Source organism: Cetorhinus maximus, chromosome 17 (genome assembly GCF_964194155.1).
Source record: "Cetorhinus maximus chromosome 17, sCetMax3.hap1.1, whole genome shotgun sequence".
NCBI lineage: Eukaryota > Metazoa > Chordata > Chondrichthyes > Lamniformes > Cetorhinidae > Cetorhinus > Cetorhinus maximus.
In genome coordinates this window covers 41,787,225-41,813,008 of record NC_135895.1, presented here as the reverse complement: position 1 = coordinate 41,813,008, position 25,784 = coordinate 41,787,225, and positions in this window count along the sequence as shown.

The window sequence follows — 25,784 nt, the reverse complement described above, 5'->3', positions numbered from 1 at the left end:
AGAGCTGCTAACTTTGAGAAATTAACCTGTTGATCACAAAAAACTGAATCAGATGTTTTTTGAAATGGAGAGTTAGATGGATATGACCTTAACACAAATAGGAAACACTATCAGATATTTTGGGATTGCTGAAATGCATTCTACCACCACAAATGTATGGTAATCTATTACCTGTCACCCTACAAAACAATATACAATGCTTTCCCACAATTAAAAATGACCCTGAAATTCTGAGGCCAGCTACACATGGTGGAGGCTCAGAAATTCCAGTGGAGAGTTGCCTTACTGTATTTGTTAGGATCTCCCTGGATTTGCTAGAGCTCAAGATGGAGTCACAGGGGCACATGGGAACTGGAAGCAGAAACAGTTCAAGGTTAGTGAATAATGAGGAATCGGTGGCTTTTCTGCACCTTCTCTGCACCTCGGTGCAATTTCTTCAGCAATTGCCAGGGTTAATTTTGTGAAATATCCGAGTTTATTGCAGTTGCTTTCTCCCACCCCAGTTGACCCACAGCCTAATACATCCAAATATGCACAGATACATAACGACAACAAAACCTCACAATCCATTCCTCGACCCCCCCACTTCCCCAATCTTGGCAGCAGGTTCTGCCCTTCAAAAAACTGAACAGCTTGGGCCTTTGAGGTCATTCCCCAGTGTCTAGCCAAACTGAAGCTGTTTCTACAGCTTTTAATCGTCTCTCACGGGCAAGCCTCAGACTGCCAACATATTTTGAATTTCACTTGCTACCCAAACGTTTGCCGTATCCACTTTGCTAGCAAGCACAAGAACATGTGGAAACTATCAAATGTAAATTGTGTGAAATCTCTGTGACTGGCTCAGTCACTCCATAAAGCTTCAGATGGGTCCATTAACTATTAAAGAGACAATGCAGGCCTTTTCCTGGAATTTTGAGATAGTGCCAGTTTCTGAAATGATCAGAAGCAAAACGTATCACCAAAATCATCTCGAACCATTGGAGAAGCCCTCACATTGTGAAGGGCCACATTATAAAACTTCTTTAGAAGTTTGAGGGTAGAAATTTGTTGCAGGTTATGGTATTAAATGAGCAGTACTGGATCGGCCACCCATTATGCAGTTCATGATATTTAATTTCATTGACTCAAGTGCAGTGTATAACGGGCAGTTGATCCAAAGTGGTCTGTTTTACGCCACTGCCCGAGACAAGTTTCTACCCCAAAGTGTTGTATGTTGTATGTTCATTAGGTCCCACAAAGAGGTTCTGAGTCTTGTATGGTTGAACATTAAGTGTTTATTGATAACACATAACTATATATATATATATACATACAGGGTATAGCCCAAGCCATGAGCTAACTGCATGCTTGCTTCTACACAGGGTCTCTGTCCAGTCCCACAACTGACTCTAGTCTCAGGTCATGTGTCTCTTTACACCACACTGTGGATGGTACTGGTTCCCAGTCACATTAACACTTGTTATGCCAGATACCCTTATATTACACAAGGTGCTCATACTTTAATGCTGCTGTGTACTTCTCCCATTTGCAAATCATACTTACTTTTTCCTTTTGTCCTTATTTGGTGATCTGTCCATAGCTACAGTAAAATTCTGTTGCTGAAAATCACTGACGGTCACAGGCATCGGGTATTTGAGATAAGGATTCATGCACTTGTTACGGACAGGTGGGGGGTGGATGTTAATTTAAACAGCCCTGATTTCTCCTCTCACCACCTGTCCATAAGAAGAAAGGCATTTTGATTTTGATTTCCCCCTTTATAAGCGGTGGTGTATTTGCCAGCCCCTCAATTTGGTGTGATCCAATTTCACTTAATAACCCCGCAGCAATCTCAAAATAGGGTAAACTCAGAGGGTTAGTTTATTTGCACACTTAAATGTGGGAGGAGGGTAGCAACATTGCCTCCTTTTCACTCATATAATAAAAGAGGGGATAGAGAAAGAAAGATTTACAGAGCAAAGACTACGGAGTAAAGAATTATTGTTTCATGTGAGTCCAGAACCCAGGATAAGAAGTCCATTGGTGTATTCCTTCACAGAGGTTAGCCAGCTGACCACTGATGCTGGATAATTCACTATTCCAGTAGAGATGACTTCCACGATGATCGGCATGCAGAGATGAATCAGTTTTGTAGGCGATGATCCAAAAGTCTGGTAGTCCCAGTAGAAACAGTATAGATGGGGCCAGACATTCAAACCTGGACAGATCCTTTTTTCTGTGCAGCTGCTAGGTAGATGGAAAGATGACAGACTGAGCTTTGCAGTTCCAGAAAGTAATATTACAGGTTCTACCAGCTAGGGGAGGTCATGTCACATGACTCCCACCTCTCGACTTTGACTTTGATAAAGGTTGTATATTGATTTGTCTGGGTTCCTGAGATTGTTAATATTCCAACCATTAAATCTTAAGGGGAGATTGCGGGGTTCTTTATCCTAGCAGACAAATCTGCTCTGGTTGGCCAGACCTGGCTTATGAAATGTAGATGGCCTTTGTATAATTCCCTTTGAATTTGGCCTCTGCAGCCCACAGGAATCATTAGTGTCTCTTCAGGGATGCCAAGGCACAAGTTTTGGTGATACTGCCAAATAGCTCTTATTGTTTGAGGGTCACAGCCAGAGACAGCTTCAAACATTTTAAAAGGTCATTGCCCAGTTTTAAAAATTTTGAAATTAGCCATGAGGATATTTTCAAATAAAAATATACAGTGTGACGTTACACACTGAATTTTTATTATATTTGATGTCTTGCACATCATCTTTGAAACACATTAGCTTCTCACGCTGTTTTTAGTGGGCTTATTTAGTTTATGATCTATTCCCCTTTATTCTGGTTCTCTCTGTTGATTTTTTTCTACCTTTTCGGAAAAATCCTGATAAACTGAGGAAAATAACTAAAAAGGTAACATGTCTCACACTGCAGTTAATCCTGATCAACATTCACAATCAGAACTGAGTGTTCTCCACCCCAGCAGCAGACACTGCAATGATTAAGACATATTTTAGAAAATAAACTGACTTCCTGTTGTTAATGGCAAAGAAAAAGATATAGGGAGGGATTTTGCCCCCCACCTTGGCGCTTTTCCCATCACCGCAATGGTGGATTTTCACACCGTATTGCCCGCTTCCCGCCTCATTAAATACGCATCAGTGGGAAACACATTGTATCACAGGCAAGTGGCCTCTGATTCACCCGCCACGCTGTGACCTCAGCAGTTGATCACTCCAGATGCCATATTTAAACCGCACCCATGCACAGCTTTCTCACTGTCTTCATCCCAGGACTGGTCCAGAAGAGAGATGGCCCCCAAAGCAAAGAAGTCTGCATTGCCCAAGTTTAGTGACACCTTGCTGGGCTGCCTTCTGGACATCATGGAGGCTCGCCGGCAGGTGCTCTACCCCGTGATGGTCGGAGGAGGTCCACAAACCTCTCAACTGGGAGGTGGTGTCCATGGTGGTGAGTGCCAACGCTGCACAGACGAGGTCAGCCATCCCAGTGCAGAAAGAGGATGAATGATCTCATCCGTTCCACCAGGTTAAGTTAACCAGCTCATCATTCTTAACACACACTCACAAGCCCATCAGACATTCACAGGACGAAACTCCACAGGGATCTCACACATTGCCAGCTCAAGGGACATCACCACTCATTCTCATACACATCTTCACATCTCCATCTAGGCTTATATCCTGTGTTGTTCATGTCTTCATCCCGTGCATGGCTCCACTCTCCACCCATACAAGGCAGGCATTCTTATCCTCTAACTTGGCATGTGCCCTGCTTCCAATTTCTCCATCTGTCTTTGTGCAGGACAAGCTCGCCTACAATAGAAGGGAGAGGTTCCAGATTGGCGGAGGAATGGCAGAGATAAAATCCCTCACTCCTTTTGAGGAACAGGATAGTGAACGGGCCAGAAAGGACCGGGACCTCTCATGTGGCAACGGTGAAGTCAGCAGCATACACCCAAGTGTGGATCCTGCACCAGCTGATGCTCAGAAAATGGTTCTGTGAGTCCATTGTCCTGGTTTTGGGTCGCCTGCCATGCACCAATTTTCTCTGCTCTCTTTCATAGGCACCTCTGCAGAGCGCCCCAGGGACACCAGGAACCAGGCCCTCATCTCCAGCCCTGAAGGCAGCTCAGATGTGAACGCTGTAGAAACACATGCAGAAGGCCCATCACAGCACTCACCCACGCTCTCCACCAGCACAGAAACACACACCTCAGTGGGACCTGGTTCTAGAGCAGCCTCGGGGCCACAAACTGGTGAGCACAACACACAATTTGCTCCACAGGAGGCGGAGGCAGGGGCATCCAAGGTAAGCCAGCACTCAGAGGACTGCTGGAGGCTTCGATTCTACTGGGTCCAAGGGCGGGGTTTTCCGCACCCGCCCACCGCCGCGATCTTCCACTCCCGCCGCAAGTCAATGTGCTTCTGGCTGGGGCACCGCCTCACCCACAGCGGGTCCCGCTGGAGCTGCATGGAATATCAGGAAGTGCTGTCAGCTGCTTTCCACTGATTGCAACATACGATGGAGGACTATGTCTGTGCTCAGTCTGAGGTTATAATGCCAGCATGCCAGTGCACTGAGGTCAACACTGGTAGGATGGTGGCCGTGATGGAGACCTTGGTCCAGGACATAGCACCTGTGTTGCTGCAGGAGTTGCATTCCATCACTGTAGACATTGGTAGCATCCATAGGTGGCTACAGCAGAGGGCTGCAGGGCACCCCAATCTCACTCCAGCTGCCCATTTCCCTCAAGAAGTCAGCCAGGAGCCCTCGGGCACCCATATGGAGGAGGACCTGCAGCTGGACACCCCGGGATCATCCACCCAGGTGAATTCGGGAGTGTCCCGCCAATCCAAATCACCTTTTCCTATGACTCCACCACCTCCAGCTCCACAGGCCAAGGAGGGTGCAACTGCACAGCAGCAGGAGACCCAAAACAGGCCTTCCATGTCTCGGCGCTCCAAAGGAAGCCCATCAACGTCATCACAGACAACAGGGCGTAGCAGTTAGCAGGCTGCCTCCACATCTGTTGTGGATGTCAGGGGTGCACCGAGACATAGCGGTAGGGTTAGGAAGATCAAGAAATATTAGGAGGACAATGGTGGCATCGGTATTCACCGCACGTATATATTTCTCACCACTCTAAATAGAAAGGCACCCAGTACATATCCTCTCTTGTGTATACCTCCTCTTAATGCTGTGATGTGTTGTATTCAATCAGGTTTAGTACTGTGGTCCCTCCCTCCATTTATGGCAGATGTTGCTATTATGTGCCACTGTTCGATGTTGTCAGCATCCACCTCACCACAGTGTGTGTCTGTTCTCAGATCATTCCTGTCAACAGTGATGTCTCACCCTCAATGTAAAGAGTTCCTGTGGAAGCCACCTCATTCACATGCTTTTCTGGGTCATGTCATCTTCATTCTTGTCTGTGTAACATTGAGGCTGAGGTACTTACCCGACTGGTCTGCATTGTTGAAAGGTGAAGGTGTACTGTAGAAGGATGGACATGGAAACACCTGGAGAAGGGGAATGGTTCCTGGAATTCCAGGTGGTCTCCATCATCTGACAGGGTTTTCAATCTCCTAGCCCATACTCAGAGCTCGCGTGCTCTCCTTTCTGCCTTGCGTGTTGCCGGCTCTCCGAGTCTACATCGGCTAATCTCACCAATAAGTGGGAGCACCTTCCTACCCCAGTGTTCTGGAGATTTGCCCATCGTAGCTACATTATTGCCCTGGTGCTCGAGGCTACAACACTGAGTGTTTCCTACCTTTTAATTGTCTGTATGGCGCCCACAAGGGTCTTGTCACAATGTAGCAATGCAGTGCTGGGCCATATGTTCACCTTAGCTTCCCCTCACCTAAACACCCACTGAGGTCAGCAATGGTAAATCCAAAAGGTAATGTGTTGTGGTCAGTGGAGCCTTTGAGCATGCTCTCGATGCATGTATGTTAGCTTGATGGGAAGACTGTGTTGAGGGCAGCAATGGGTTAGGAGCAAGGGTGTAATGAAGCCATTGTGTGCTCTTTATTATCAATGAGGCATCACCTTGAGGACTCAATAGTGTATTTGCATTTTTGATTTTGCGAGGGCCAGGGATGGCCATTAGGGGAGATTGTTTATGTTAAAGAGGAGGCATTTTGATGTCTGGCAAGCCAGTGTGTGAACATAGTCATCCTGAGGTGCTCCACCTCCATCAAAAGGTCAGGCTAAATGCAGGTCCACATCCCTAACTGAGAGTGTGGGAAATGAACGTGATGGATATGATGGTGAGACAGAGGGCTGAGTGATCTCAAAATGGAGTAACACTTGCAGAATGTCCTCAGCTGCCTTGGCACATGTGCCAAGTATTAGTATCACCATCGAGGTTACACAGACTGTGTTGCTCTGTTGATGGAGATGGATTTGCTTGAGGATCTTTGACAGACTGAAAGCATACTACTACCAACCCACTGAGATTTGTAAAACAGCTTCTGCCTCTTATAGACTACCATAGTGACTGGGATCCTGGAGACATGCTTGAAGAGGCAGCAGCTTCTGACATGTGATGCTGGGACGCCCTCCTCCAGTTAGCACCTCATCTCAGCAAGGGCACATGCCCCTGAGCTCCATCATCCTTCAAAGGATCAGGACAATGGCGAGCCTAATGTGTAACTGCTCACTCTCAGATTGATGTGGGTGGTTGAAATGAGAGGGGCGTCAATGCTGGTGTTCATGTTGGCCCATGATGGAGGGAATGTACAAGGGGAAACTCAGAACTATTCGTCATGCTCCTCGTGGAATCTGGTGGCTATGAGGGTCTCACATGCACGCCTGCCTCATTTGGCCCACGCTATAGCCTCTTCTCCTGTAGCTTTGTCTTCCTCGACCTCATCTCCCTCATCACTTTCGATGTCCTCCTCATTGGAGGAGATGTGCAGCTCCTCCATGTCAGCATCTGGCAAGTCCTCCTCCCTCTGCAGCACCAGGTTGTGCAGCACACAGCAAACCACGATGACCTGTGAGACCCCCTGGGGAGTGTACTGGAGTCCTCCACCAGATCTGTCTAGGCATCGGAATCCCATCTTCAAGATACCAATGTTCGGGTAGTGGTATGAGCATCCTTTTACCTTCTCTCAGCTGCATTTTGTGGCCACCACACGGGATCATCAGCCACGTCCTTTATGGGTACCCTTTGTCACCAATGAGCCAACCCTGAATCCTGTGTGGCCCCTCGAAGATGCCCAGGATCTTTAACCTACTCAAGGTGTAGGAGTCGCGGCAGCTTCCTGGGTATCTCACACAATCCTGCACGATTTGTTTCCTTTGTCCGCAGACCAGCTGCACACTGAGCGAGTCCTGTTGATATGTTGGAGTGCCTGTTGCCAAGGAGCTTTAATGATCACACGAGTGCAGTCAATGGCACCCTGCACCTGTGGGAATCTGGAAATAGCAGCAAAGCCCAGTGCTGTGGAGTCCTGGCTAGCTTCATCTCTAGTGAAGTACACATAATTGTGGGCCTTGGCAAAAAGGGCATCTGTGACCTCATGTATGCACTTGTAGGTGCCAGCTAGAGAAATGCCGCAGAGGTCTCCAGTGGAGCCCTGGAAAGAATGACTTGTGTGGAAGTTCAGAGCGGTGGTGACTTTCAGAGCCACTGGCAAAGGATGTCCTCCCAATCCCTGTGCTGTCAACTCATGGAGAATGTAGCAGATGTGAGCTCCAGATCCCTGGACATGTGGGGGCATAGGTGACACTGTCTCTTGCTCATCTGCAGGAAAGACTTGCGTGATCTATATACCTTCGGTCTTGGGAAGCGCCTATGCGCAACGTTTCCCTGAGCCTCATCCTCTGCATCCGGAGGGCACCCTGCTGCCCCTTGCTCATCAAGGTGAAGCTCTTCCCTTTGGCAAGCCGGCACTGCCTTTGCAATCTTCTCCACCTTCTCTTTTGCCTGTATGCGATTATACAGGCAGCAATCTTCCTGACTGTCTCCTCTCTGCAGTATCAACATGAAGAAGACATGAATCAGCATCAGTCTGCAAAGGTTCTATTTCAGTTGATCACTAGTGAGTGACTGTGGGTACAAGGGCTTGGTACCAGTGTCGGCACCTATTGCACACTGAAATCCTGTCCATGTCAAGAAACGCATTATCCTTCCCCCCAATCCTCCCCCCCTACTCCTTCAATGACCAACTGCGATGTGATTGCTTTGGCCAGGTGCTTGGATGTGCTGCTTATAGGACTACACTTGTTGGAATACAGATGAGGGCAAATGTTTAGTGCGGGAGTGAGATTATTTCAGGGGAGCTGAGGGTTTCCATATGTGAATCTGCCAGCTCCAAGATTCTGAGCTTCTACTTTTAACGCATAACTGCAACTTGTCCAGGCAACCAATTGCTCTTGGCTTCATTCTCGCTCTGGGAAATTTCTCCGCTTGGAACAAGGGCTTATAACAAGAAGATCGATTAGTGGCAGGATTCGGGATTAGTCTCGCATGAATGAGCTTCATTGCTGAACTCTCCTGATTCCCTGCATTGATATTCAAAGGCTCCTAACTTTACTCAACTGTGCATCTGTCCTCATTTGGTAATACGCAGTTCGGTCCGGTGACCCTTTAATCAGCAACCTCCTGCACAGTGTAGTACTCCTCCTCAAGGCCCTCAGAACCCTGCCACCAGAGTTATTCCTCATTCTTAATTTCTACTGCACCATCGCTTCAAGTTTCAAAATGGTGGTGCTAAGTTTTCACTACCAGACCAACTTGGACCCTCCCTGTGAGTCTGTTGAAACCCACCTCCCCCCCACCACAATCATCCCGGAGGAAAATAATATTCAGGCTTTCCTCCTTCCAATAGCTCTCTGTCCTCTCCCAGTAATACTTACTCCCATTGTGATGGCGGTAGATATCCCTGTATTACCCTTTTAATCATTTGAGATGGATGCGCCTATGCCCCATTTGGACATTATCCCTCCTCATTTTGAGGCCTATTACACAGTGACATATAGAGACATGCCCCATGAGACCTTCCAATGTCCCTACATTACCTTGTCTCCATCCACAGGCTGCAGATGCCTCCCTGTGAGTGTGCCATCTGCGGCCCAATATATTGCCAGAGACCCCCCACCCAGGTGAATGCCTGAGAAGTTACTACCACACCCTGCGCACAATATGCTGGACACAACTGACACTGACTGACATGCCCTCCCGCTCCCTGGACTGTGACAAGGACAGTCTCTGCAAGCTCAGCAATGTAAACTGAAGCGCTGCTTCACTCTGTGAACCTCCCATTCTGGCCCCAACTTGCTTCTGTCCTTCTGTAAGATACTCCCTCCCCATTGTGAACCAGAGGATGCTGTCCCTCCAACTCCCACACTCCCTCTACCCCCAGTCATGTGTCCGAGTGCAACCTTCCCCATTCAGCCCCCCCCCCCCGCCCACCGCCAGTCAAGGCCTTGCCCTGCAGTCCCTTCCCTTGCCTCTGTCTGGTCTTCACCCTCACCCCCCACGTTGAGCCCTCACCCTGCTGCTCTTTACTACCCACCTTGGCCTTACTGCTGGTCTGGTACATAGAGCTTTGCTTCTGAAAGCCCCCTGAAAGCGATGTGGTGCTGCCTGCGGAGCGTGGTGCGGAGGTCCAAGCTGCATGAACACTGCATGATGCAAAGTTGGTGAACAAACCTCAAAGTCAGGAGCAAAGTGCAGGTCGCAAAGTGCACATTGTTTATATATGGTTGTGGTCTAATTAGACACCGGTCTAATGGGGCGGGTGGGGGTGGTTCCAGCGAGGGTCCTTCATAACGAGCATTCATGATATTCAAATCTATTCAAATTGCATTCCCAACATGGTGTGATGGGAAATGTGCGCCACCATTAAGGTCTGGAGCGGACAATCGCAAGCTGTTTTTATGATGACGTAAAACTGATTTTTCCAACCCCATGATATTTTCCACTCCCACCCACCATTACATCCGTCATGGGAGAGTGGAAAATCCTGCCCATAGACTTCAACCATTCAAGACATTAGCTATGGATAGCACAATACTTAAACTTCCTGCTTTAGAATTTATTTTTGACTCTGCCTACTATTAAAATACATTTTTCTTTCCATTTGCATTGTCAAGTTTTTGTTATAACAATGAATGGTACAGACCATTAACTCTACTAAATCCGTGCCATCATCTCCGCAGCGATAATGGGACCAAAGATTTCACTCCATTGTTGTAGGTTCTGAACTAAGCAGACTGTTTCAACCATCTCCATCCCTTTCTGTAACAAGTCACTGATGTTGTCTTCCTTGTTTTTCCTCAGCTTCTTGTTCCATGCACCACTGTAAGCATTTATTTGTCTAAGCCGTGTTCTTATTATATCATTCCTGATTCTTGGTATCCTGAATTTTTAGTATTCCTCTCAATCAGCTCATGTATGCTGTTAGTATCTTTTGCTCGTCAACTTTTCAGACATGTTCCAACACTCAGATCTGTAAACAACATCGGGGTAACCGCTGCTTCGTAAATCCTTACGTTTGTTTTCACCAAAACATCTTTAGCTTTCACTAATAAGTTTAGTATTGAGCAATTCCAGGCACCCTAATCGTTTCTGGCAGCAGGTGACACACTGGCCCCTATTTTAACTATTGAGTGAATGGATAGAAATTTGCATTGAAAGATCAATCGTTGCTGCAAAAATGAGGCCCGGCTATTTGAATTCCTGGGCCTCATCTAAATCCCACCTTTCAACTTCCTGCAACGGAAGATCACACAGTCCAGAGGCTTCCTGCTGACACCAGGTAGTTGAGACTAACTTTGGGGACCATCTACTGAGGGTCTGTATTTAGGAAGGAATGAAATTTGTGGTATCAGAAGCCTAAGCTTGTCTAGTGGGGTTTGGAGGAGCACTTGTAGGCGTCCTTGGCACCTGCTCAGTAAGATGAACTCTTGCAGCTTTCTGACATGTATTATATTGGGAGAACAGCAGGCAAATACAGGGCAAGGCAATCCTAACTTAACTAATGTTTTCAGGTGCTAATAAGACCTATGCACATCAGCAACATGAACCTCCTTAAGTGCAGATGGAAAGTACACTATAGCCTTTCATGGCATCAACTCTCCCTTGAATTTTTCAGCCCCTTGCATCATACACTCAATGTGCAGTTGAACATTTCCCAATGTATTTCATTCACTCTTTTTAGATTTGTTAATATAACAGAATCTGAATGATTGTTCTCTGACTTTAACTCCAAACTGTGTCTTTAATCTTAGATCAGATTGGCACTCATCAATTGAGATGATTTCAATGCTTTAATTAACAAGACTTTTCTTTGATGTAAAGAACTGATTTATTCCATCATGCAGCAATTGTACTGACTAACTACTTGAAGAAGCAAGTGGTTTTGTATTGTCACAGATGGAAATAGTTTCCTCTTTGATACTCTGTGAGTTCTGACTCATCGTTGATGAGAAATTTCACAACGGCCTTTGTTTAATTGCATTTATGAAATACTGTTTCATTCTTGATGAAACATCTTATTAGTGGTCAGACTAAATGTTATTTGATTGAAAATCAGTACTTTTGAGAGCTCCGACCAGCAATGGTTTTGACACTTAAGGAGCTAAGAACTAGGAACTTGAGACAGCATGAGGGAATCTCTATCAAATGATAATGGTCTGAAAGCCCCCTGAAAGCGATGTGATTATCAAATGTTAAATTACTTTTTTTACAAGGTGATTGTGCTGAAGTGGAGACAGACTGAACTTGCACTTCAGTATCAAGGACAAAGATATAGACCATAAATGCCCTTGTTGTTTGGGGTATTACTGGGGTGTAATGACAATGGAGGCTGCTAAGGAGAATGAGCATTGTGATGAGACCTGTTCTTGGCAAATGCTCACCCCATTTTGGACATGATACAATTTATTCCTAATGTAGGGGCAATCACTTCTTACACCTGGCCCTTCAGCAGGGTTGCTATGTAAATTTAACAAAAATGACAAAATACATTATAAACCAAAATTCTGATCCTTACTTCCCTCATTGCACTCTATGCAGCATACATTGTGTTTGTCCGCCGCGGTGACGGTGACCATGTTCATCGCCTGGGGTGTTTGGTAGGGTTCTGGTGGATACAGAGGTGACTGTTAAGGATGATCTTCACCCGGAAGGCTCTGAAGGTTCTGCTGCAAATGGTTCAGAATTATGCAGGTGATTGAGTTTTGAATGAGATGCTGGCTTTGGATTTCCTCTCCTTGCATTTTCTCTCTGTCTCTGATGTGTGCTTGCTGTTGAAGGAAGCCGCACCATTTTTTATTTGGTTGTGGCAGGTGCAGTGATCCTGGGTGAGCTTTTCCCAGGACTTGAAGTTGATATCAAAGCTCTTAAGTGAAGTCTTCAGAGTGTCCTTGTAACACTTCCTTTGACCACCATGAGAGCGCACCCCAGACTCAAGCTCTCCATGGAAGATTCACTTTGGTAAGCGAGTGTCAGGCATTCTGGCTACATGACCAGCCCAACTCAGTTGTGACTGTCTCAATATGGTGTGGATGCCTGGCATGCCAGCTTGGTGAGCTCCTCAGTGTCTCATATGTTGTCCTGGCATCTGATCTTCAGAAGCTTCCAAAGTTAACTCAAGTGAATGTAGTTGAGCTTCTTAACATGACGCCAGTACACTGTTCAAGTCACACTTGTGTAGAGCAGGGAAGGGGGACGATTGCTCTTGGCCTTTAATTTGGTAGGCAGACTTACTCCTCTTTGTTTGTAGACTGATGTTCGAAGTCTGCTAGAGGCTACGCTTACTTTGGAAATTCTTCGTCAAGTGCAGTGGAGTGCACTCGAGAGAGTGTGCTGCCGAGATAAGTGAACTTATCCACTGCTGATATGTTCTGTCATGGACAGAAATCTTGGGTGCAACATAAAGCTTCCTTAGAACAGGCTGGTTCATACTTCAGTTTTCTTCGTGGGGATCGTAAGGCTGAAGTTGTCACATGTATGTCAACAACCTGATCCTGGCAGAAGTGTTTAATTTAAAAGACCTTTGACATTTTGTCTGATTTTTCAGTTTGCCTGACATTTTCTCTCCTAAATTGCAACTGACAATGAAGGATTGAACTTGAGAAGGTGGGAGTTCACTTGTATGAATGTCAATTGAAGAACAGTTGTAGTCCCAAAGGGAGAAAAGGAATGTGTAGAAGCATAGAAGAAGAATTCTGAAGAAAACCTACCAATACTCCTACTCCCAACAAGTTGCTTTAGGCCCTGGAGCTTATACAAGTGAATGCACTGTGGGTCTTTGTGGTCCCATTGAATTCCCCAGACAGAAATGGATTCTTATCCCTGAATATTCAAGTGGTTTGCAATAATTAGCAACATATTACCAATGTGACTAGTAGATTCATTAGAGGTTGTCACAAAGCTTCAGCCATGAGATGAATCACCCTCCCACTTCTAATCAGTAAGGCAGTTGGCTATTCACATTGATTCTGGGTGACAAGCTGTACTGCTTGCTACTGTGTTTCGTGACTGAATTTCAAGCGCCACCCTCAACGGCTCAGCTGAGGTCCAACGACCCAACTTTCAGCCACCGGAGTGACCATCTAAATAGAAGGTGCTGAGATCTTGACGGAGCTGGAGGGGCATTGTAGTTTGTTCCTGAGGATGTCTCCTACATTGTGGTTGCTCGGTGTGCTCTAGACACTTTGTTGTCCAAAAATGACTGAACTGTCACCTCTGGAGGATCCCTGCAGGAAGAAGACCCACCTGATATGGAATTCAACAACAGAAGGATTTTGATTTGAAAGTGTCTACCGCCCTGATTTCCAGGGATCGTAGTTTCCTCCAAATCACAATCTCGCTGTTGCTGAGCTTCAGGTGATAATTAGACAGATATCTTTTCAGAAATAGTTATTCCCCTTTCTGCGCACCCATTACAACATCCCCCCCAGCATTTATGGCTATTCCAATTCTTTCATGTAACAACATCTGTGTTTGGGTTTTACAAGCCAACCATGCCATTTAACATGACATGACATCTAATGATCTCATTGAACAGTAGAGTCAATGCAAACTTCAGCATCTGTTTAATTATCTCTTGTGCAACTGCCTGGAAAAATATTGATCCTGCCTCAAATGTGCAATTTCAGTAGGCCTCAGAGTAGTTTGACAAAAGGCTTGACAAGTGCTCCCACCCTGAAAGACAGCTTCATCATATTGGAGGACTCCTGCTCTGCCAGTGGCAATGGGCCCAGGTTCATAATGGTCAGTGATCAGTGGGAGGGATATTCTAATGGTTTCCGCCAGACCTTGAGAACCCTGAGATAGGATTCCTGGTAATCCAGCCCCGTGTTCTTTCAAGATTATTGCTGTTGAAGCCCTGAGAACAGTCTGTGCTTTGAAAGAGGAGGCATTGACATATTGGATAGAAACTTCTGCTCTCACTATTGGTGAGCTTGGAGGCAGGAAGGACATGTAATTAGGCAGGATGCAGGCATACCAGAACCTGGCTGGCCTTCTCGCCTCTGCCAGAATTAAGTTCTAGGCAGGAAGGCCCATGGTCACCTTCTTGCCCGGCCACCTATTAAGGCCATTAAGTGGCTAATTAATGACTATTAAAGGCCTCATACCACCACCTCTGGGATTAACCCAATGGTGGGCAGGCCTAACAACATGCAGCGTGTATGACAGGTAAAACCCTTTGACGAGTTTGTCACCTCAGGGGGTGGTGGTGGGGAGGGGGGGTGGTGCGGTGTGTGGGGTGGAAAGGGTATCAGTTCCTGATCAAGAGACTCAACATCAGGAAGCGGGCCAGGGGACCTGCTGAAAGCCATCTACTTCCTTTGCTTTTAATCTCCTAAACCCATCTCCCTATAATCCCCACTGGGCAAAGTCTCAGACTCTCCCCAACATTACTTACTTGTGGCCCAGGTCACTCTGCAACCCTGGGGTTCCAGTAGAGACCCGGTGCCTCAACAAGATTCTGCCCAGTGACAAACATGCAATGCAGTTGCCTTATGCTCCATTGACGTTTGCAATGAGAAAACAATTTCTCTGATGTTGCTGTATAAGTGGGTAGTGGAGGCCACTATGACCTCTTCTATCTACCACCTATCCTGGGAGATCAACGTTAGTGCTTGCACACTGCTTGTTCAATATTTTTCTTTTCATGAGATCTCAATCTGCTGGCTCCTCCACCTTTGCTTAGGAAGGATTGAGTCTTGTTCCTCTCTCTATTCTTCTGGTTTCCCTGTGTCCTGCATCTCTCCGTGCGTTGATTCTGTGTCTCTACTGTCTTTCTCCCCATAAAGAAATACTTCTTAATTAACAAATGGGAAAACAAGAGGGTGAATGAAGCAAGACATGAAAGAGAAGGGCTTGGCCAGAAGTGTGAGGAGAGCCTACACTACCTCTTTCACATCCTCCTTGTCCTCACTGTACTATGAGTGATCTGTGGAAGCAGAGAAAAGGAGCTAAGAGTTGGAAAGAACTGTCCGTAGAGATGAACCAGGTAGAAACAGTCATTACTGGTATTCTAGGCGGTTGGCTATGTAAATTATTGCAGCAAATCCTGGCAATACCGTGCTTTACATACACTCACCTACTGCTGTGGCAGACTTGCTGACATACAGTCCGGTTCAATTGGCCAATCACCAGAGCTGGATTAATTTACAGAAAACTAGATTGTAAACGCATGCCAATCATTAGATCAAGGTTTACTTACAATCAGCTATATTACAGTATTGCCAATCCTTACATTTCATTAAAAATGATGGATTTTGTACAATTGTTTTACTGACAAGAACAGAAGTTTTCTTCTCTATCTTTTCTATCTCCATGGACTGTTCACATTCACACAATGTGGCACAATGAATAGATCATTAACAAAATTGTGAGCATTTGCAGTGCTGAGATTGTAAGTCTGACAGTGTGTATCATCGCCCCTTGACGTTCAATGACATTACCCTCACTGAATCCCCCACTATCAACATCCTGGGGGTTACCATTGACCGGAAATTGAACTGCACTAGCCATATAAATACTATGGCTATAAGAGTAGGTCAGAGACTAGGAATCCTGCAGAGAGTAACTCACCTCCTGACTCCCCAGTGCCTGTCCACCATTTACAAGGCACAAGTCAGGAGTGTGATGGAATACTCTGCACTTGCCTGGATGAGTGCAACTCCAACAACACTCAAGAAGCTTTACACCATCCAGGACAAAGCAGCCTGCTTGATTGGCACCACATCCACAAACATTCACTCCCTCCAGCACAGTAGCAGCAGCATGTACCATCTACAAGATGCACTGCAGGAATTCACCAAGGCTCCTTCGACAGCACCTTCCAAACCTACAACAGCTCCCATCTAGAAAGACAAGGGTGGCAGATTGATGGGAACACCACCCCCTCCAAGTCACTCACCATCCTGACTTGCAAATATTTCGCCGTTCCTTCACTGTCACTGGGTCAAAATCCTGGAACTCCCTCCCTAACAGTGCTATGTGTGTACCTATACCACACGGACTGCAGCAGTTTAAGAAGGCAGCTCACCACCACCTTCTCAAGGGCAACTGCTGGCAATAAATGCTGGCCCAGCCAACGAAGCCCACATCCCATGAATGAATTTTTAAAAAGAGTTAAGTTGGGTTTACATGTAGTGACAGATTGTCAACCCTGAGAAATTAAAACAGTTTTGTTTATTACAGCGTGGCAGATTTTAAATTCATTAAAATGAACACAACAGGTTTCATATTTTTGACAGAATCCATTTATAAAAAATAATCCCAAAGATCCAGGAGCTGGATTTTGGCTACTAAGTCAGGTAGCTCAAGTCAAGAATTTTACTGACTCACTGGACCCATCTCAGTAAAAATTGCTCTGATACACAATTTTTTGTTCTGGTGGATGCAGGGTGGAATCGGGTCTGATGAACCCAGAGCGTTTGTGGCCGTGGTAGGGGGTGGGTGCAGAGGGGTGCAGGTGCCATGGCAGACTGGTGCTCTGGGACTTTGTCCCAGTTGTATCAAAGATTTTAGCCCCTCTAACCCTCATCCCTCAGGCCCCCTCCCCACCCCAATTACCCCCATAGCCCCTTCTACTCTCCATGCCAACTCATGCCCCTTTCATGCCTATTCGCCCAGTTTGCAATATGTACATAACCAATAATGTAAACAACAACAATGGCAAATGTGGAACTGCTGAGAGAGAAAAATAAACATCCATTTGCAAACCTTCTTTTGAAAAAATCTGCTGTTCCTATAATCCTATAAAAGTGTTAATCAAACAGACCATCCAAATATCAATAACAGAGCTTCAAACACTTCACAACTCTTAAGCTAGTCCAAATAAACATTGAGACATTGACAAAAGAGATCACAGAAAGAACAGCTTATTATAACCACTTAAATATGTCAATCAAGCAAAGTCAAGAATTCACTTCAGTTGTCAAAACAGAAACCTCAGCTGAGCGAATGCTTGGCCCGTGCTCACAGTCCCTATTCTGGCAATGGATTGTAATTTTCACAATGCGACATGGACCACTCACCCACCTCCCCTGCTTTGGCTGTGTGGGGAGCCTGACAATACAAGGGAGATTGCTTGGTCTGAGGTGGAAAACATTTGAAGCCTTTTATTAGTTAACAGTAAATCAAAATGTTCAGGTCTTCCCAAGCAGAAGGCATATCATTGCAGCCAGTTCATGGAGATCGATGTTGCAATTAATGGTGTACTTGCAATGCCAGGAGCGCCCACAGTACGAAGGAGGCCAGTTGACCTTTCATGGGCTGCACTGAACCTTCTAACACTGGAACTCAGCTGTCATTGCTAATTGGACAGGATTCCCAGAGGCAGGTCCTTAATTTTCCTCCTGTAGGAAAATACAGCCACTTCTGGGTTCCTGACTTGGGATCGAAACTGATGCTGGGTTTGAAAACCAACTGGGAAAATTCAGCCTAAAATTTCAGGTCAGAGCTTTTGTCGGAAAAAGCCTGGAAAAAGTTAGAGATGCAATAAATTTAAACAACATCAGAGGCAGGCAATATTTCTATATATTTCAAATATTCTAACGCTATAGCACAAGTAGACATACCCCACAATGGTGATTGGGTCTCTGAAAATCAGACAACATTAAACAATAATGGCAAATGTGGTTAAAAATTAGGGATCAGGTTAGCTGATGGAATTGTCTACAGCCATATCTTGTGCTCAATTGTTTGGAATACCAGGAAGAATAAAGATCCATAGAAACAGTATTTTTAAACTCTGACATACATGGAATTACTTGATAATGCCAATTGTGATTGATTGATTAATTCTTGTCAAGTTTGAGGTTCTTTTAGCCATGAGAGAATTTAATTTCAGGCTTCATCCATCCATTCAATATTGTGACATTCTGGAATAGTGACATTCAGAGATTAGTTTTCACCCTTCAAAAAGTTGACAAGGGAATAATCAGTACATCCATCCAATCCCAGAATTCAAAGATTATTGTTTTAATTTACATAGAGTCAATGAAAGTCTCACTAAGCATAAATGAACCGTGACTAGTTACTCTACATTCATACATATCAGCTTACAAATTAATGCAATATGGAAAGCTGGAACTCAGCTTCATCCACATCTCTTAACTAGGCAGTCTCTGGTTACTTTCTGTTATTGAGATATGAACCCACCATCATTGAATATGTGTGAACTTTTATTCATTGTACACTGTACAAGACATATAGAACTTTCGGCACCAGTGAATTATCACCTTCTACCTATTATATAGTTTCAAGTGTATAAATCAGAATCTGTGGGGTCAACGCAGAATAGATGGAGGACACGAGCAAAAACAATGACTTTTCCCTCTGGTATGTATTTGATTGGGTGACTGGCTAGTTTAGATGGTTCACATGTGAATCAGATTACCACCAACAATGTAGGGGCTCAATCCCCCCAGCTGAGGCAGACTTGGGGCCTGCCTTTACATCATACTCATAGTAAAATAAAATCATAGCGCTTTGCTGTGCTTTGGCAAGAATTCACCAAGGGCCTGCCGTCATGGCTTAGAACTCCAGAAGAAGATGTATTGATTAATAACATTAGTTCATGTTTCGAGACTTTTCTGTGCAGTTAATTTTTTTTTGGTTTTCAGAAGGTAAAGTTACAGTGTATAATAATCTCCTTAATTTGTTATCCAAACCATGTTGCATTAAAGGACATGGGGAAACATAAAGATGATTTGCATTTTCCCTATTTAGTACCGAAAGCCATTGCAATCGAGCTCCCATTACCAAGAGATCTGGAGGGCAGTGAAAATTGAACTAAATATTTTAAATTACCCTCCTTAGATTTAATTTGAGTGGTTTAATTGGGATAAGGAGAAGAGTGGACCCTCGAGGCAAACTGAAATATCAAGGCCAATTCTATCAAACCTCCAGACATCAAACAACTGCTAGGTGCGGCACATAAAACTTTTCAAATATTTTGTTTCATAGTGAGCAACAAAATTGCACTTTATAACGAAGTCAAGCTGAAATTTCATCATAATATATTGCCAAAATTTTAAAATCTACTTTATGCAAGCACAAAAGCCATCCCAAGTGAAAAATGTTCATTAGATTTTCGATCTTCATTCTGACTGGGTAATAGTTCATTAGAGCACCGCTGATGAAAAGGTGATAATTTATACAAAATTCTAGCTGTAGGATGTACAGTCATTAGCTGTTTCTATATAGCTCTTTCTCTCTTGTTGTATATTGCCATTTAGCCTTTTCACTACACTTTATATGAACAATAGCTGTGCTGCAGCAGAAAACAATACAAGCAGAGCAGAAGTCATTTCCTTCTGTCAGCAAATTTAAACATCTGAGCTGGCAGTAATATTTTCGTAGATTTGTGTATTCTTCAAATCACATTGTCATATGACATTAACTGGGAAATCATCTCCAGCTTTTCAGAATGGACAGCAACCTTTCATTGAAATCATTTGAAACACTCACTAAAGATCAATTTTTAGGTGAATGTGCTTTTACCATCATATATAAAAAGGAAATTAATAGTTTTCAATTTTATTCATTTTTTCCAACAGTAGAAGGATAGAGGTACAAGTTTACAAGTGTTGAATATTTAAGCACAGGACTGAGTAACGGCCTTACCCAGGGCAACAACTGTCACGCAGACTCTTAGGGGAGAATTTTTCACTCGGCATGCGGGCAATATTTCGGTCGGCAGGCGTGCGCGAGAGTCGGCAGCGCGCTCGCCGACAATTAAGATGACCATTAAGGCCATTAAAGTCTCAATTAACAGGGATTTTTTGCTGCCCGTCCAACCTCAGGGTTGGTAGGCAGACAAATCAGCCAGGCGGCCTTTGTACTATTCAGGAAACCTCATCCGTAATTTAATTCTTTTAAAAATCTATGCACAGAATTTTTATAATGTCCACACGCAAGTGACTCATTCTGATGTGCTATGTTCCTGCTGTTGGTCGCTTCGCTCAGCGAACACAGTTGCACACCTGTCTGCTGGTTGGTAAACAAGATGCTGCAGACGCAGAAACCAATGTAAGATAAAGTACATGCTGTTTATTAACACAAGTAACAGAGCACTAACACATGTGTGCTTCTCAAACCAGACCCTATTCTAAACTATTGATTAACATTATAACCCGCGCTACACAGCAATTGGGTAATGCAGTCATGTGGTCAATTTGCTCACATTCTCTTAAAGGTGTATTGCACCTCAGATTACCACACCCCTTCCCCTTTACTTAAAAGTAAATTTACAATCTTTACAATATATCAATTATTTACATAAATAAACTACTTACAAATTCAGTCTCTCTGGAGGCTTCTTCGAACGAGTCGAACGTCGTAGTTCTAGGACTTCGGGTGGATTATCCGAGGCATCCTTCTCAGGAGTCATCTGTCCACCAGGCTCTCCAGTAGGAACCTGTAAGTTTGTTTCTTCGACTCTCTCAGGCTCAACAGATCCTACAGGCACTTCCAAACCAAGTGGAGTGCCTTCCACATGTGGTGTAGACTCCACGGGAATGCTTGGCCCATCCTTTCTTGTAGATTGATTCCATTTTCCTGAGATGACTGACCTTCAGCCGAAATGTGATAGGACAGGGGTACTGTCACTGCACTAACTTCACCTGATAGCCATTTGGGCCCATCTCCAAAGTTCTTTGCAAAAACCGTGCCTCCGACAGTGAAGTTTCTTTCATGACTGTGGTAATTGTGTCCATTTTTCTGGGCCTCCTGATTTCTCTCTACCTTAAATTCAGCCTTATGAGACTCAAACATGTCCTGAGATGTGTCTTCATCAATAACTCTGCGGAGCAATACCAGTGGTCATGTCTGGTGTAGTTCTACAGCTGAGTAGGAAACATGATAGTCTAGTTGCAATGGAGTGTCCATTCAGTTTTTTCATTCCGGACTTGAAGGTCTGGACTGTCCGCTTGGCCAAACCATTGGGTGCAGGATGGTATGGCAAGGTCTTAACATGTGTTAGGCCATGGAGAATTGTAAATCTTTGTAATTTCCTGCTGGTGAATGCCATTCCATTACCAGGCACTATTATCTCTGGTAACCTGTGTATCGCAAAACTCTGATGCAATCTGTCTATGGTGGAACAGATGTGGGTGATCTCACCTCATATACATCCATCCACTTTGAGTGAGCGTCTATAATCAAGAGGAACATTGTGCCCAAAGAATGTCCCATGTATTCAATGTGGAGGCAGACCCATGGCCTTCCTGACCATTCCCAGGGATGCAGTGGAGCAGAAGGGGGCAATTCCTGTACCTGTTGGCACTGTATGCTGCCCTTGATTAAGTTTTCAATTTCTGTATCCATCCCTGGCCACCATAGGTAGCTGCGTGCTGACACTTTCATTCTAGAGATGCTGGGGTGAGCACTATGCAATTCAGTCAATGATGGTTTTTTCCCTCTGAGGTAAAATGACACTCGCTCCCCACAGCAAGATACCATCCTGGTAGGTGAGCTTGTATCCCCTATTAAAATAAGGCTTCAATTCACCAGACTTTGGCTCGTTAGACCATCCCTGTAAGATTTGCTCCCTTACGCAAGACAAAACCGGATCGCGGTCTGTCCACTCTCTTATTTGTTTTGCATGTACTGGTGACGAATTCAGAAAGTGCAATAACAAGTTCTTGAGGAATGGGGACATTCACATTGCTGTCTTTTAGAGGTAATTGGCTCAGTTCGTCGGCATTTGCAATTTGATTCCCTGGCCAGTGGATAAAAGTATATTCGTAAGCAGCTAGAATCAGTGCCCACCTTTGGATGCGTGCAGAGGCAATTGGGAGCATTGCCTTATCTTCCCCGAACAAGCCTGGTAGTGGATTGTGATCAGATACAATGATGAAGTGGTGACCATGGATGTATTGGTGGAACTACTGAACACCAAATATGATGGATAAACCTTCTTTCTATATTTGTGAGTATCTTTGTTCTGCAACACTGGATGTTATTGAGACCTAACCAATGGGCTGTTCAGAGCCATTCGCCATCCGTACGGTGGTGCATTGCGGGTCAAAGTTACTTCTTTCTTTGGGTTGAAATTTACCAACAGGGCTGATGAATGTAGCAACTGCTTTACTGTCATATAAGTCTGTTGCTGTGGAGCTTGCCAAGTCCACCTGTGGTTTTTCTTGAGCAAACCGTATAATGGAGGCAGGATTGTTGACAAATTTGGGAGAAAACGGCCCTAATATTTAACCATTGCCAAGAAGGGCTTGAGCTCTATGGCATTTTTCGGTGCTGGCACCTCACGAATTGCTCTCACCTTGTGTTCTGCTGGTGAAGGCCCTGCGAGTCGACCTTATGACCCAGGTAAACCACTTCTTTTGCTTGGAAGATACATTTTTCTCTTTTCAAGCGTACTTCAGCTTCTGAGAAACACTTCAATACCTCTTCCAGGTTAGCCAGGTGTTCTTCATCAGTTAGTTCTGTTACTAGGACATCATCAAGATAAACCACCACATGGGGCAAATCTTGAAGTAAATTTTCCAATGTCCGTTGGAAAATGGCACAAGCTGATGAGACCCCGAAGGGTAACCTGGTATACTGGTGTAACCCCCAATGTGTGTTGATAGTCATAAAATCCCGAGGCACGTTTTCTGGCTCGACTTGCTGGTAAGCGTGGCTCATGTCGAGCTTCGTATATGTGGTTCCCCCTGACAGCTTGGAGCACAATTCATCAGTTTTTGGTATAGGATGCCTGTCAAGTCTGGCCACTTTGCTAATGGCCAACTTGTAGTCCCTGCATATTTGCACTCTGGTCAGGCTTTAGTGCTGAAACTATGGGTGCTGCCCATTCAGAAAATTGTACAGGTTGTAAGACTCCCAACTTTTACAGCCTGTCTAATTCAATATCCACTTTTCCTCGTAATGCATAGGGGACTGGCCTTGCCTTCAAGAATCTGGGGGTTGCCCCGGGATCTACGTGGATTTTAGTTTGCAGCCCCTGAATCTTCGCAAACTCTTCCCTGAAAATGGAGGCATATTTCTGTGATAATTCTTGCAAGTCTTTCATTCTGAGCTGAAAAATCTCGGTCCACTCTAACTTTATTTCCTTAAGCCAGTTCCGCTAAGTAGACTTGGACCCTCCCCTGCTACCACTATCAGGGGTGATTTAAGAGACTGATTTCCGTACTGTACTGGGACATTGCATATACCTCTTACTTGTATGTCTTCACCAGTACACGTCTTTAATTTGGCATCTGAATTTTCCAGATTTAGTGAATGGCCTCCTCCATTCAGAATTTTGAACGTATGTTCTCCTATAACTGTCCTATATGTCTCCATATCCACCTCCATTCGGGTGGATTTCCCATTGACTTCCACTGTCACGTAGAGCGGTTCTGTTTTATCCATTTTTAAGTTGTGTAGTGAGTAAATATCTGACTCTGTTTCTTCTGGTTCCTCTATCATGTCGATTTCGTGATTTCTACCTTTTTGCTTAAAGTTTTGTCTTAATTTGCCTTTACAATGTTGCATAATGCGCTCATTATGATGACAGTAGAAACACTTGATTCCTATAAATTGGTGTTCGCTTGCAAGCTGTCTGGTTCCATTTCTGCCATTAATATTGTGGGTTTTCTCTGTTAAACCATTGCTTTTTGCTGGTCTGTTAATGGTGGCTGTTTCCCACCTTTCCACAGAGCCCAGCGCTCCCACGCCATTTCTAACCGGTGCTTCCTCCCAGCAGAAGGACGGTGCCATTTTGTGCTCCTTTTATTGCTTCTGAATCCCTGACTGTGCTCTCCACTGAAAGCGCCAACTCCAGCGCCTTGCTGAAGTCTAAATTCATTTTGAATAGCGTCTTCATTAATCCCACATACTAATCAGACTCTTAACATGTCGTTAATTGACGTCCCGAACTCTCAGTGCTCTGTCAGTTGTTTTAAGGGCTGCTACAGAGCAAGTGACTGTCTCTCCAGGGATGCAACATTTCAAATTAAATTTAAAACGCTGCGTTGTTACTGAGCGTTTCGGCTGAAAATGGCTTTTCACAAGATTTACCAACTCATCAAAGCTCTTGGAATCTGGGGCATTGGGTGCCATAAGACTACGAATTAGGCCGTATGTTTTATTGTCACATGTCAATAAGAAGATCAGTCACCTCTTCTTCTCCCCGATATGTCGTTGTCCAAAAAGAAGAATATCAATATAATATAATATATATCGATATATAACAATATCAATATAATCGGTGGTCTGATCAAACGGTTTGATATGCCCAAATTGTGGCATACTGGAGGGAGATAAGTTCGACGACTATGATGAAGGCTGTACTCACTATCACCTCGCAAATTACGGCTGATTTACTTCTGTTTAATTTTCACAACTTTCTTTGGTGTCATCGACTGGTCATGGTTTGCCTTGTTGTCAGTTGTTATGTTCCTGCTGTTGGGTCGCTTTGCTTAGCGAACACGGTTGCACACCTATCTACTGGTGAGTGAGTTGGTAAACAAGATACTGCAGACACAGAGACTAATGTAAGATGAAGCACATGCTGTTTATGAACAAAGTAACAGAGCACTAACACGTGTGCTTCTCAAACCAGACCCTATTCTAAACTACTGATTAACATTGTAGCCTCCACTACATAGCAATTGGGTGATGCAATCATATGGTCAATCTGCTCACATTCTCTTAAAGGTGTATTGCACCTCAGATTACCATAGATCTGTGGATATTTTTTCCGGATTTTAAATTCTGTCTTTATTGATTTTAAATTCGTCAGCTCCCTGAGACAGCTCTCTGCCTTCAGGGAGCTTTCCATCCGCGCTCCCCCGTGCCTGCGCTGACTTCAGCACCCACCCTCTTCCCGCCCCCACCCCGGCAGCGCTGAGCCTTTCAGTGTGCCTTTCACGCTGGATGGCCGTTAATTAGCCAGCCAGTGTGAAATTGCGGTGGGGGAGCTGATCGTGGGTGGCGGCCAGTTCCCCGGCCGCTCCCGGGGCCACCGATTGTGGCCGCCCACTGACCTGAAAATTCTACCCTTAGGCTTCATCTTCCATTTCTACCAGTGGCTGAGTTAGCCTATCTCAGCTAGGCAGAAAGTAAAGTAGAATGATGTATTTAATTGGTTCTTGGGACATGATTATCACTGGAAAGGCCTTCATTTATTGCTCATCCCTAAGTTGCCCTTGAGAAGGTGGTGCTGAGCTGTCTTCTTGAACCGCTGTAGTCCATGTGGTGTAGGTACACCCATAGTCCTGCTGGGGAGGGGATATTTCTCAGCCTCAATGCTTGTGGATTATAGAGGGGAGGGAGATTAGGCAAGCCACTTGTATATCCA